We start from the raw sequence: 14,604 nt of genomic DNA on the forward strand, positions 1-14,604 counted from the left end.
GGTTTAATCCAGGAAAAGAATGCCATACTTTGAAAATATTCAAGATGACACAGGCAAAATGTTTCCTATCCCAGTTTCAGCACCAAGGAATAGATAGGCTGCTTCTGCTATAAGCATATGTAGTTTCTAACCAACAATGACAAGCCATTTTCACAAGTAACATCACTGTTAGTATTTGCTAGAACCTTGATGTATTAAACTTCAGCTTTGCTGTATCTATGATCTGTTATGGAATTTTAGAGATTGGACAAATGCATTTGTCTGAAAATAAAGGTTGAAATAGTTCATTCTTATATACTATGGAGCTGTATTTTCAGTAGGAATGCTTTGCATTGCTGCTTGTTTTGATTTGGCGTGACAATGTGCAAAACAGTAAGGGATCAGAATTGCTACCTGCCTTTCTAATATCTAAATGCGTATAAATATTTTGACATGAGGAGCAGAGATTTCAAAATGCTAAGCACTACAGCAAAATGGATTAGCCTTTAGTAATGGGAGCTTCAAATTGCAAGTGCCAGGGGGTTAATGGAAAGCAGTGTGTCATATTTCCTGATTTACCCTTTCACTATCTTGTCCAAAACACCTGGGTAATGTGTTGCTCATAAATTATAATTCAATAAGCATACTTTGAGTTTCAATTCTTATTCTTTTCAAAAGTTTCAAATAAACTGTACAGAAATTCTGGCTATGTGGGAAAGTGCTCTGCTTTGGTTAGTGCTGTAGCAATGCCCCATGGCCAAAATGAATGCAAGGTAGAATTGATCAGCCTTTTTGATAACTACAGAGTAGGCAAAGATCTAGAGATACTCTAACATTTTCCTAGTGGACTCATGGAACTAAATGTATTAATTTTGAATGATTTTATGTTGCAGTGTGAAGCAATATCCTGTTTCACCTTTCCCAGTCCCCCAGGTGTGCCAACCTCCCCCTTCCCCTCCCCCTTGCCCCCTTGCTAAGTGCTGTCCGTCAATCTCAACATCCCAGCAAGGGCATTGTCTGGTTGGTCAAGTTCAGAAGATGCCCCTCAGCCCTGGGGTCATTGGCCAGTCCAGGTGTCATTGTCCTCTGAGACTGCCCCCTTTCCACCTCGTTGGTGGCTCACCTACCCCTTCCCCTCCCCTTTCCCCGGGCTTGAAAAGACACAGGGACGATGGGGTCTTGATTTCTGTTGGAGCTGTTACCAAGATTCGGAGATCTGTGACCATGGAATAAAACTCTGGATTAACCCTCCGGCAGAATCCGTCTCCTTTTCCTCTTCACCTCGCCTAAAGCCCTTCCGTTAGAGGTAAAAACTGAATTCCTGCTTGCCTGGACTTGTTCCAAGTGCCAGCTGCAACATCCAGCCAGCCAGGGGTGTCTCTGAGGTGAAAACACCACAGTTGCCACCTCTGGTCAAGCAGCAAGGACCAGAAGAGCCCAGGCATGTTCCACCCGGTAATATTGGGATCCTATTCCAATAATTTTAAAATATTTATCTCTTTTAGTTTACTGGGAACACAGAAACATTTTGTGTGAGACTATGTTTGAAAAATATGGTAGCCTTATTATTTCCAGAAATAGAGTTTACACGTGTGACATAGTACCGTGGTGATGTACTCTTATCTTGGATTTTATCCTCTCTTCCTGACACTCTCTGACTGCAGTCCTCACCTCTGATAGCAGACAAGCCATGGAAGATGACTGGCTTGCAAAGGATTCACTATACCTCTTGTTAGCTCTGCAGATGGCTGTGGATGCTGTGCTGCCAAGGCTGAAACACCTCAGCCATAGCAGCACATTTGTGCCTTGTAAAACTGGGATGTGATGAACTGGAATCAAAGGGTTAAAATACTTTTTTGTATCTTAAGAAATATTTATTAGCTTACCCCAGCTCTTGGGCAGAGGCAAAGCTCTCTGTCCCTGACCAATGTGCCAAATCTCAAGGATTTCTAAGGACCCCATAATTTATAATGGATAATCAGATTCTGCTTTGTGTCGGCTAATGATCTTACTTTCATGTCCTGGTTCCAGACAAGATAGGGGTAATTTTTTGCAGTAGCTCAGAAGGTGCATAGCTAGGACAAGGAGGTTATTCTGTGCCACCTCATGCCATTGCTGGGGGCAGGGACAGGACATTCTGGGGAGGAGAGGTTCCTGCTGGTCAAGAAAACATGGTCGAGGGAGCTGTCCAGTGTTTTCAGTTATCAGGGAGTTTTTTTGTGTGAATAATTTATTTTCTTATACCTTTTGTTATTAATATTGTAGCTGTTTCTCTCTGTTTTCTTATCTCATTGCTGTTTCCAGTAAATTGTTCCTATCTCAATTCACGGTCTTTGGTGCCTCCAGTTGGAGGGAGAAGAGGAAGTGGTGCATGGTTTTAGAGGGAGTACTGTATTGGAGAATACAATTTCTAAACCATGACATCTCCCCATCTTGTTCCCCAGAAATTTTTCTCTCTCTCCACTCATCCCACTTCTCTCAGCCTTTGCTAGTGCCCCACTTTGCCACTCAATAGAGCAGTATTGAGCAGTTTTTTTCAGCTATAACACCAAAGAAGGACCAGGAAATAGAGCAAGGGACTGTTTGATCTATGTAAGTTCTCAAGATCAGATTCCCAGGAACATTCTTGCCAGAGAGACAGATGGTGTTGCTACCACCAAGTGTCTTGTAAATTGTTGAAGAATTACTCTGAGTGAGATTACTTGCATTTCCATCTTCACATACCATGTTACTCATATCTTGTGATACAAGATTCTTATCTGGCTGTTTGGTATTAGATATAGCATAGAGAAGTTATATATATATTTCCAACTGCTTTTTCACCTTCTTATATTGTCATTGATTTTTAAAATCAATCAATTCACTGTTTTACTTTCTGAGCTTTTCCTTCTGCTCCTTTCTAAAGTGAATATCAGGATATTTTTCTTTGATGTTGTACTTTCCGCTCTTTCTCAATTTCCTCTGTAGGTCTCCCAAGAAAAAAAGAAATCCAACTATTTTTCTGATGATGAATTTACTAGATCTGCTCTGCCTTTTCAAAGAGCTTTGTAGTATGGAATGTACCTCTCAAAAGAAATGCCAAACAAACAGCGTTTTTCAAAGTGAATTTAATAGACAAAAAGAACACTGACAGTCTCAATACCAAAGAAATTCATTTTGGTCAATAATTTTCTATAAGGACACTATTTTGTGCTGGTATACAAGAAGATCTGATCCAATAACCATCAGTGGATGAAGCTGCATTAATTGTGTTCAAAATGAAACAGCAGCTCAAGGTTTCAGCTGCTGCTCACAAAAATATCTAAATCCAAAGATTTTGGTTTACCAGGAATTTTTGTTTCAAAATGCTCTTTATTTTTGTAATTTTTTTATACAAAGGCTATGTTGATTATTTTTCTTTTATTTTTTCCCCCAATTATTAGTTTATCAAATTGGGAAACATAATGTTATTAATGCATTGCAATGTGACAGCATCCATATCACTGTATTAGCTCTTGATCAGTCTTATCCTACATTCTGATTCTGCTGCTGTCATGTTTTCTCTGGTATGTATCACTTTGAGAACTCTGCAGCTCAGTTATACATAAAGATTGATAAGCTAAGAGGAAAGGATAAAACCTGGGAACATGGCAGCACACATGTTGAAAGGAAAATTAGAATGCCCTCAGGATCAGTGCTATAATCTGTTATATTTAGTAATTTAAAAGTTGCATGGAATGATAGCTTTAGTTAATTTATTAAATTTAAACGTGTCTTATCATGACCGTACATTAATTCTTCCTCACTATCTTGTAGTGAACTCTTCCCTGAATAGTTATAGCATACCAGTTTGGGTGCTATTGGCTGTAAATATCCACCATTAAGTATAAAATAAAACTTCCCTCATCAAAAAGATTTCCCATATCAATTTTTCTGACTGAATTGAGAGATAAATCCTTTCTGTTGATGTGGAAAGTGAGAACATATCACCCTATTGACCAATACATGGTGAAGATACTTAACTGCACCAGGGAGTCAGCCTGGATGATGGGCAGATAGCAGTATGTACTCCAGATAATTAAAGACAATAAACACAACTAGACTGGATTTTTGCATTTTTTCTACTTTTAGTAGAGATCTTATTTCTCTGCTATTTAGCTTATAGAAGCTCATAGATAATATTCCATCTTAGCCTTTTCTCTTTCTGTTATATTTACATTAATGATACTGAAAACTTTATCATTGTTCAAAGCCTTATGTAATATTACCTGTATTATATATATATATATATATATATATATATATATATATATATATATATATATAAAATATTTATTAAAACATGGGGTTTTTTTCTCAAATATCTAGAGCATTTTTGGTAGACCAATTAGCTCTAGTGTTTCTGTTTTATTTTCTTTTTAATTTTATGTTCATTTATTTTTTTAATTTTGCTTCCTCTTTGTTTGGGCCTCTGGAACTGTTCATTACATAAAATTTAAAATGCATACTACATTCATTTACTTTGTGATATACAACACCTTTTATCTGGCTTCTTATACCTCACTGTATTTATTTTGATGCTACATAAGAAATCTTTGTTTATTTTTTAAAACACTTTTAAAGATTTTTCTTCACACTTCATGGGATATCAAAGAATTTTTAAATAAAAGCAACAGATCTCATATTTCACCTTTTTTTTTCCCCCAAAATTCTGGCCAGCCTGAGGTTACCTTTTAAAGAATGGTGAATAGATTGGGGCTGTGATTGAGAGGTTTTCATCCTTACCCTCTGGAGACATACAGAACTCACCAGATCACTCTGATCTTTTTCAGAAGTATTGGAGAAAAGTAAGTTTTGTAATACAATTTCTAGTCCTACAGAGACATACATAATTCAGTACTCAGAGGAAAAAGGTGGTGACCACAGCTTTTTTTAGAGCTGCTGAGGAATGAGAAACACACCAAGATAACTTTTTGAACTTCAGTCTTAAAAGCAAAAGCATCTATTACATATTGTGCTTACAATTTTTTTTTTATTTCTTTTTTTTTTTTGGCAAACTGTACTTCCACATTCTTAATGAATAGTAGGTCACTGACTAGATGGAAAGCCTTTGGTTTCTGAAGCCTCAAGGAACCTGTGGAAAAAGAGGCCAACTACCATCCCTCCAGATAGGACAGGGCTGTGTTCTGCCCTCATCATCTTCCTCATGTACTCTGCAGTGTTCAGGGAGAAAATGCATATTAAAAGAAGCTGTGAATTTAAGGCTGAAAGCCAGCATTTCATATAGATATTTCTCAGTGTCTCCAATTAGTATGTGCTTAGTTTTGCCCATTTTATTTAGGGTCTCTGGAACCACTGCCTTGGACATCTGAGGAAAGACACCTCCTAAACAGCACAGACATCTGAGGCTGGACTCAATGTTCAACAACAGCCAACCCTAAGGTGACATAACTGACAGAAATCAGTTGGCTTAAGATAATCAGCTTTTAAGCAAAAGCTGATATTTTCTTGAGATCGTGTGAGGCCTGTGCCAGTGTTTAAAGCACAGAATAATAGATATTGTGAATAAAGAAAAACAGAAATAGAAATGGAATTCTGGAATGGTTTCCCTTATGCTCAGCAAAGAGAAAATCATAATTTCTGTAAACCACAGAAAATGTTATTACAATTATCTGTCATGATGATGCAAATAGTTTGTGCTGGCCACAGTATTTAGACTCACACAAAGTTATCTTGTTTCTTACATCCATTTCCCACCATGATGAAAATCTACAGTGTAGGCAGAAATTCAGAAAATGAGATGTACATAATAACCCCATGGAGATTAAATTTATCCAGAAAAGTAATCACAGACCAGAACATTATTTATAGGTAGCTTGCCTGAGACCTTTATACAAGAAAATTAGACTACAGACAGAATAAAATTTGCTTTAAATTAGAGCTCAAAGATAAGCATGATATCCCAGTTTTAAATGGAGGAGATGGGAAACTCTTATCGTAATAATTCTGAGGATTTGAATTGAACACAAATGAAACCAGCACCTCAGGATTTTTACTGAGACTACTAAATTATACTCACCAGTGACAAAGATTATCCAGGCCTTGGTGGCTCTGACTGTAACAGTTTTGAGTAGCATTGGCACTGCAGCTGTAGTAATGAAGGACATGAAAGCGATGCTCAGAATTGGGATTTTTCATGGTAGTTAAGATGTGCAGCATCTGTTGAGAGGAGTCACAGTAACAAGGTTTTGTAAGTGCTTTTTTTCCATGTGTCACCAAATATTGCTGAGATTAAATGAAAAAAATCCCTCTTTACATACATTCAGCAGCTGATCACTGGCAACATCAGTGTCTGTCAAGACTTTTTTCCTTTTAAAAACAGGGGAGCCCTGCTGCAGTCATTGTTATGTTAAATACAACATACCTTGTCTAGCAATGCATGTAACTACACATTTACCTCTCAGAATTTCCACCTCTATTGTACAGAATCAAAGCCTCAGTGCACATTTATTCAAAACTCCTCTGAAACCATGCAGCACTGGCACCTTGATTTGGTAAAAATTTATGTGTGTCAAGGCTCCAGAGCTTCAAGGCATGAATGAGTGTGTGGGTTTAAGGTTAAGTTTGCATTGCTCCTGCAGTTCACATGAAAAACCATCCTAGTGTCATTGGCAAGTGCAACACATCAATCATCTGCTTCACATGGGGGCACAAGAGTAGGCATGTGTATGTAAAACTCCAACAGCAATTCTTCCCCTTTTGACAGCCCTAGTAAAAGTATGGCTACATCCAGCTTTAGCATATTTTTCCACAAGGCATGGGCCATTTAGGCAAGTCGCAAAAAATGGTCAGAAGTCTAAAGATTGTGTGTAAAGAAATATTAGAAGAAATGAGATTGTTCATTTCAGAGAATGTGTCAGGAAGGCAGAGTAACCAATTTCCAAATGTTGCCACAGAATACATGAAAGTGCAAAATAGTACTTTCCTTATGCTGTATGTTGTTGGACATATATTAGTAATTTTGAAGAAAAAAAAATGTAGGTTATCAACTAAAAAAATTAAAACAACAACTAAATGTTAAAATAAATTGACTAGGATGATTGTGGAATCTTCTGCCATTTAAGGTTTCAAAAGCCAAGCTGTATAGATATCCCTCTGGTGTTTATGTGGGGGAATAATTATAAAATAACAATTTGCTTCCCAAAATGACATGTAGGTTAGGAAGTAGAACACAGGTTGAAAATCTGTGTGATTTTTGCCAGGCCAAATTTCAGTAGATACTGCTTTGTCTGGTTGGGCTTTTAAGTGATTCTTAAACATTTAAGTTATCCTGCTGTAATGCCTGGGAGAGAGGGAGCACAGAGACCATGGTGACTCGAAGGGACAGGTAGGGACTGGCAGTGTGGTTCAACAGTGAAGACAGGCTTAAGCTAAGGAAAGAAAACAGCAGCAGTGAGGTTTTGGCTACAAGAGGGGCTGTTGGACTAGGTTACATCCCATGGTCACATCTAATTGTATGATGCCTGAACATTTTCCATTAAAAAAAGAAAAAAAACCCTTTGGAACTGTGCAAGTGAAACAATTATATTGTACTTATTTTCGTTTGGGATTGTCATGAAATACAATTTTATAGAACATTGCTATTTATTACATTTTTGTTTTAAGTAAATATTTTAAAAGTAAAGTACTGGTTTATGCAGGCTGTTAAGCCTGCAAAAAAATTACATATTAAATTTCTTAGGCTTTGAAGGGTACCTTTTAATTCCATATTATTAGAAAATAAATTCTACCAAGAAATAGGATTGCATAAATAAGGACTTTTGGCAAAAACAATGGCTTTGTTTCATTTTTAAATCTAAGATGTTTGTACCTCTAGATATGTCTACAAGTACTAATTTCAAGGACAAGACACATTAAGTATGTTGGAGTAGTTTCCCCAGGCAGTTTTGCTGTAGTCTGGCCCAAAGCCAAATGGAAATTTATCAAATAGATTAAATGGTAAAACTAATGGTAGCATTTCAGACCTCAGTCTTAAATGGGATATAAAGGTTCCACAGTAAATTGGAAAGTTCATCTGTAAATGGTGACTACTTAAATAGGCAGAATGCCTACAACAGCCCGTTAATAAAGCTGTAATTAAGACATATGGAGAAAAATGTATGTTCACCCATTCAGCAATAATCAAATTAATATTCAGTTAGCATTTTCAATAAATAGCATTGGTCAGTGTCAAGGAATAGGTAAAAGACAGATTTCTTCAATACGATGATATACAAAAAGATTGTGAGATCAGATAAACTCCTCCAAGGTGATTTTTTTTCCCTCACATTTTAAGTTACTTCTAATTTCTTGCCATTTCTTTCTCAAAGATACCAGATATTTCTTTTTCTTCTGTCTCTGATCTGTTCTCCATCATTCCTTGGTGCAGCCATTTGAGCAAATTTATCATTTGCTTTGCAGCCACATCTTTGATCATTAAAAGTTTCCACCAGAAGGTGTTGTAACATGGACATCTTTTGGGAATGATGCACTTTATGAGTTACTCCCAGGAATGTCCTTGGGCATAACTCTTCCTCCCTTCCATATTTGCTCAGACTTGGTTCTGGACCCCATACTTCCCAAACTAAAGACTCCAGCCCTTGTTGGCCTTATAGCATCTCCCCCATTGTCCTTCCCCATTTCCAGAACTAGGTGCTTCTCTTTTGGCAGTGCTGAAAATCCTGTCAGGTTTTCACTCCTGAAACCCAGAGAATTAAGCTTAATACTTCACAGATTCAGGTTCCAAATTTTATCTGCCACCTATCGTCTTCATCTTTACAGATTTCTTTTGCTCTCTACTTTTTTTTCTCCCTGTTTTCTGATTCTGTCATTCTTTATTGGAGCTGTCTTTTTTTGGCATCTGATTTCCTTCTATTGCATCCTATTAATATTATGATTTTCCCAGCAAGTCTGGGACATTAAGGATCTTCAAACTGCATCTGATCTTAAAAAAGCAGGGAGAAAACAGAAGTGATGAAGACAAATCTGATGGATTGACATGATCTTAGCACCAGGATAGTGGAAATACAATGAACTGGTGAAAAATTTTGAAAAAAAAATACTAAAAACCTGACAGTGGTGATGGTATTTATCAAAAATTCTCCTTGGAACCAAGTCACAAAGTACTGACAATTAATTTTGCTCCAGTGGAAACTGGAATAGACTGTTTGCAACCTACCACAGAAAATTAATTGGAGGTTTGGTGAAAAACTGTATATATTACATTGCAATTCTTTCAGAATCTTGATAATATTTATCATACTTTCTTGTTTTATGGTATTCTAGCTATTTTTTCAGTTTTATTTTTTTTAGTCCTTTGCAGTTTTTATCAGTGAAAGCAAAGGAATTTTTCAAAAGCAAAGTCACTGTTGTTATTATAGATGTTGACAATGTTTTCACTTTGATAACTTTATCTTGTATCTCATTTACATGTGTGTAGTGATGTATCTTGAGATGTCTGTGATATATGAATATACACCTGCATTGTTATGTGCTGACAAATGCACTGCACGTGAAATATTTCTTCTCTATTGTAAAGAGGCTGATTTCAAAAACTATAAATACCCCATAAGCATTTCTATGGTATTACCTCTAAGATGCTGCTTTTTTTTAATGTTTTCCCTCATGTGAGGCAGAATCTTAGATTTCCTTTGCTCTCTTCTATTTGTATTGTGATCTGTCATTGATATTCTCTTGTGAATGAAGATGTCTGCTATATAGCACCAGTCAGAGTGCAGGGTGTCAATAAAAGGAGTAAAATGCAAGTTTGCCATTCAGGGAGCAGTATTCCTGAATCAGAGACTTGCTTTTAATTCACAAAAGCAGGGAATTCTGAAGGCAAGTTTTGTGGCAAGATATATGGAGAAACTGTAGGTAATTTGGAGATGCTACAAATGCAGACAAATTGTTGTGTGGATACTGCATAAATAAAACAAGAGGATCAGTAATTATTTAAATGATGGAAGATACTTTAATCCATAAAAAAAAAATAAAAAGAAAAATGAAAATAACTGAACCTCCAACTGCTGTGAAATGCCTTTTATTTACAATGGCATTTGAAAGGGTTTCCTTTGTAGAATGTGAAGTTGTAGTTGAGAGAGGTTTTAGTTTCATTCTTAGGCTTCATGTAGCCTTTGTGTAAGTTCTTCTGGACCAATACTGAAAAATTAAGCATTTGAGGCTGAATAAAAAAAATTGTATTATCTAAAAGTATTTAACATAAGAAATCCTGCAATGAGGTCAGTCTCCATGAGTATGCTTTAAATTTCGTAACAGTCCTGGTCATTTTTGGATGAAGTGTGCAGATTTATTCAGACATGCTGACATGTTTAGTAAGGGAGCAAGTGAGGCATCCAGGGGCATCTTATCTCAGCTGATGCTTGAATATAGCTCCACAATGTTTGGCCACAAGTTAGAATAGAAGGTGTTACAACTGGTCTGCCAATGAAAAACATATTCTTGATTATCTTGCTATTAATCTGGCCTTAGATAAAGTGATAGAAATAATTTATACAGAGCTTAATGCAGATCAAGATGAAGAGAGGGTCAGAAAGAGGTTTAGAAACCCTTAGGTTTTTTTCCCTCGGCAAAAGAGACTTTATGTAGAAGGTGTTTTTGTGACTTTGAGTGTTACATTGTGTACCTTTAGAGCTTATGGACAAGTACTAATAGGCAGATGAGAAGTTTTGGAGGATATGTGAAGGGAACATAAATTGAATAGGGAATTGAATACATGCAGAGGATCCAATTACATTTTTTGATTCCCTAAATATACCATTGCTGTTGCAGAAATACAGAGGAATTGGCAAGGTTAATTGGTTCAGAGATTGAACAAAAGGTTTCTGCTTGAAATACAAATCTTTGGATCAGCTGGCTGGATGGCCAGACTGTAAAGTCATAAATTTTAATTACTCTTGCTCCTATGGAGTTTGTAGAAGACCTAATCCCAATTTCTTTATGCACCAAAATGTCTAATGACTTCTGAACAAGTGAGTGTGCAGAGAATGCACAAGCAGACCTGGAATGATTATACAGCATTGGATCTTGCTACTGTTTTCTGTGCTGTGAACTGACTGTTGATTTTATTTAGCCTGGAAAAATTATGTGACTGAATTGATTAGCTCTGCAATTTTCTGGACTTATATACTGCACTGTCTTCTCTCTGTTTCTATCAGCTCAAATACTACAATACAGTTTTGTCAAGGTTTCCTTGGGAAGACTTTTCTTGAGGACTAAGTTATTAAGCAAAAGAGGGCAGGAAAAGAGTAATTCTGGTTATTTAACTATTTACACGAATATTATAAGTTTTCACACCATAATCAAATAATTCTATGTTAATATGACTGCTTTCATACCTGTGCTATCACCTTTCCTCCTTGGATTGTTTTATCTAGGAACTTTTTGTCATGTACAAGAAATTCTGTGCATTTTTTAAGACCAGAGCAGATATTGCAGCTAAAACACATAACGGAGAGCTGAAGTTAGTGAGTTGTTAGGCTGATCATCATCACCTGCAAAAGGGGCATGATGAGTTTTTGCTGGTCATCAGACAGGTGCAGAGCATGCCTACTGCTCCCTGACATATCTGGGCTGAGTTGACATCTACAATTCTCTGATTGTTGCTTTAGAATTTTTTGCATATTCACATCTCTTTTTTACCCCTTGGTCCCTTGGGCTTATCATGGGGCTAGGAGGGCCAGTGGCTCTCACCATCCCAGTGAAGAGGAGGGCAGCTCCACAGCTCTTCCTCACAACTTAGCAGTCTCCTCAGAGGTCAGAGCCTAGGCTGCACAGAAGAGGTGTTGGATGACAGAGAAATGAACACCCAGGAAAAAGGAAGATTGCCACACAAACCTCTGAGTTGTCAGTGGGTGGCAGGTCTTATCTTCCTTCTGCCAGCTGCCCTTGGAATTTCGTGGTGATAGAACCTTTTATGGAAACTGGGGACAGTTTAGGGGGTGTGAGCTAGAGATGGATTCTGGGTGTCACACTTGGCACCCGTGGTCTGCAGGCCCCTGTCTATCTGCATTAGATACACATTCTCTGCAATCCCCACACATGGGTTTTTTCTCTTTTGTACATCTAATACGGTAAGAGTGACACTTGCATATTAATGTACAGCAGCTTCCTCTCTATATTTGTATGACACCTTTAGAATTTCTTATTTATCTTTTACATATCTTTTTCCTTTTTTTGTCAAGAGCATTCATATTTCAGGCAAATCTAAATAGCATTGCCTGTTCCTGAGGTTGCCAAGCAATCTCCTTGATACATACCTTTTTTCAGTTACTTATAACTCAGCCAGACTCTAGCTGTTTGTGATGAATTTTTCCATGCCAATTTCTGCCTCCAGCTGAATCTTTGCATCAAAATGTTGCAAGCTTTCCTGAGAATGATGCTAGGGGAAAATAGGTTGTTTTGTTCATATGATTCAGTAGCTTTGCTTTGAAATACTAAAATATCTTTTGTTTGGAGGAAAAGAAAGAGATGAGGAAGAAGCAGAAAGACTGCAAAATACGAGAAATGTGGTTTTTTCTTTCCAAAAAAGCTACTGGACCAAAAGTTTAGCAGAGAGACCCAGATTTTAGAAGATGGAATCCTGGGAAGGTATATTGGGCAATCAGGAAAGTGTTCAAGGAGTGTTTATGTGAAGTTGGACCCAGGAATCAGTAGGGGCATAATGACAGATCAGGGAGGGACCCAGAACAGACAGACCTGTTGTCCAAGGTAGCATTTGGAGCCAGGCATCCTGGGGCACAGGGTGCTTAGGCAAGGATACTGAGATAGAAACAGCCCCTGGAGTCCTGGGATACTCAGCCTGGTGCTGGGAACATGGCAGCTGGGATTTAACAAAAATATTTTCGTGTGGGATTTCACTGCATGATAACTGACTACTTTCCCAGAGCACTGCAGTGTCATTCATTGTGCAGGAGGCATCTCTCCATGCTATTCTACATTCTGTTCAGTAAAGGAGAGTCTTGTTTGCAGGATGTTATTCTCTTTATTTTAATTATGCATTTAATTTCATAAGCTGGAAATAGTCAAAAATGCCACACAAATTGTGCAGAACCTTGCAATCCAAATTTTCTGCAGTAAAAACAAGTTAATGAAACAAACAGTGAAAACAGCCTCTGCCTTTTAATGTCATCCAGAGCCTGAGGTGGCTTTGGAACTGGTGTTCAAAATGAAAGCAGTGCTAGAAATCAACTAAAACAATTGTAAAATTCTAATTGAAATTCATTATAAACAGGAATAAACAAGAGTTTTGTTTTTTTTTTTTTTCTCCTGACAATTTTCTTTTCCTTCCTTTGCCTTCTTAGGGATGTTTTCCTGTTTTATTCTTTTGCCTCTTATTTAAATACAGAGACTGGTTTAACTAGCTGAGAGTTCATATTTTGTAACAATACTGTGACCCATGACCAGAAGGGCAGCTAACAGCACTGACTTAAAGAACCTGACTCTGGCATCTGCCAGGTCTTGAAGGGGCTGATAAGACTGTGTGAAAAAATAATAAAGAATAATAAAGAATAATATTTTTGTAAATTGATCAATCAGGAAATTTTCTTTCTAAATGCTCTGTACAATAAAAATAAAGGAATAAGAAATACTATTGAGAAGAAAACCCTTGGTGTAAATGAGTACTGTAAAGCCTCTGTATTCATTACTTGAGCATTGTTCAACAATCTAATGTTGTCCTATCATATGGTCATTTGACACATTTGACCATTTAGGCCCATTTAGTCCTTCAAAGAAACACAAGGAGAGAATGAATAGCAGTAGCTTAAATCCATTGAATGGTGCTCTAAAAATTGGGGGTTTTGTCCCTATCTTTGCCAATTGACCCTTTCAATTAATCAAGAGACAAAAAACCTCCTTTTCATTTACTGTGTAGTCCTTAGTCTTTGGTTGCTGAATGTTTGACTCTATATCCCAAGAGTTGATCTGCACAAGGGCTGAGTGTCTCCAGTGCAATTGAAAGTGATGTAAAATGCAGTTTGAACATTAAACATCCTATATAATATTAAATTGCTTTGAATTGCTCTTTCACAATTTGCATTCTGGTCCTCTGTAGGACCAGAATGCAAATACCTTGTAGGAATGAAGCTAATATTATTTCCTCTAGCTCAGATTCATTCATCCTGGTAATGGCTGGTAACGAAGACAATGATTATTCAGAGCCAATTGTAATTTTCTGCAGCAGGTGAGATGGATCAGTGGGCTCCGTCTCTTCCTCAGAGGGTATGTCCTTATTTCAATGACAGTATTCACCAGCATCACCTTCCTTGATAAAGCTGGGCAGGCAAGAGACACATTCAATTGGTCCACAGCAGATATTTTATTTTGTGGATTTGCAGATACTCCAAAAATTTCCAGCAAGATTACGGGTATGTGGACTGAAACAAAGCCTTTTGAAAATAAAAACTTTCTTGCCTCTGCTTACTCCTTCATGGATGCATTAAAAATTGTTGTCAGTCTTGCAGAGGTCTCTGGGCTGCAGGTGAAAAGCAACTTTAGAAACTGAACTTTCTGACTCAGCTCTCTGCAGACATGAGGTTTTCACTGCAGGTATCTGCATTGCGCAGGTTCTGGAGATAAAAGGAAATTTTT

Source organism: Agelaius tricolor, unplaced genomic scaffold, assembly GCF_023055355.1.
Source record: "Agelaius tricolor isolate 1412-34295 unplaced genomic scaffold, bAgeTri1.0.p SCAF_2, whole genome shotgun sequence".
Taxonomy (NCBI): Eukaryota; Metazoa; Chordata; class Aves; order Passeriformes; family Icteridae; genus Agelaius; species Agelaius tricolor.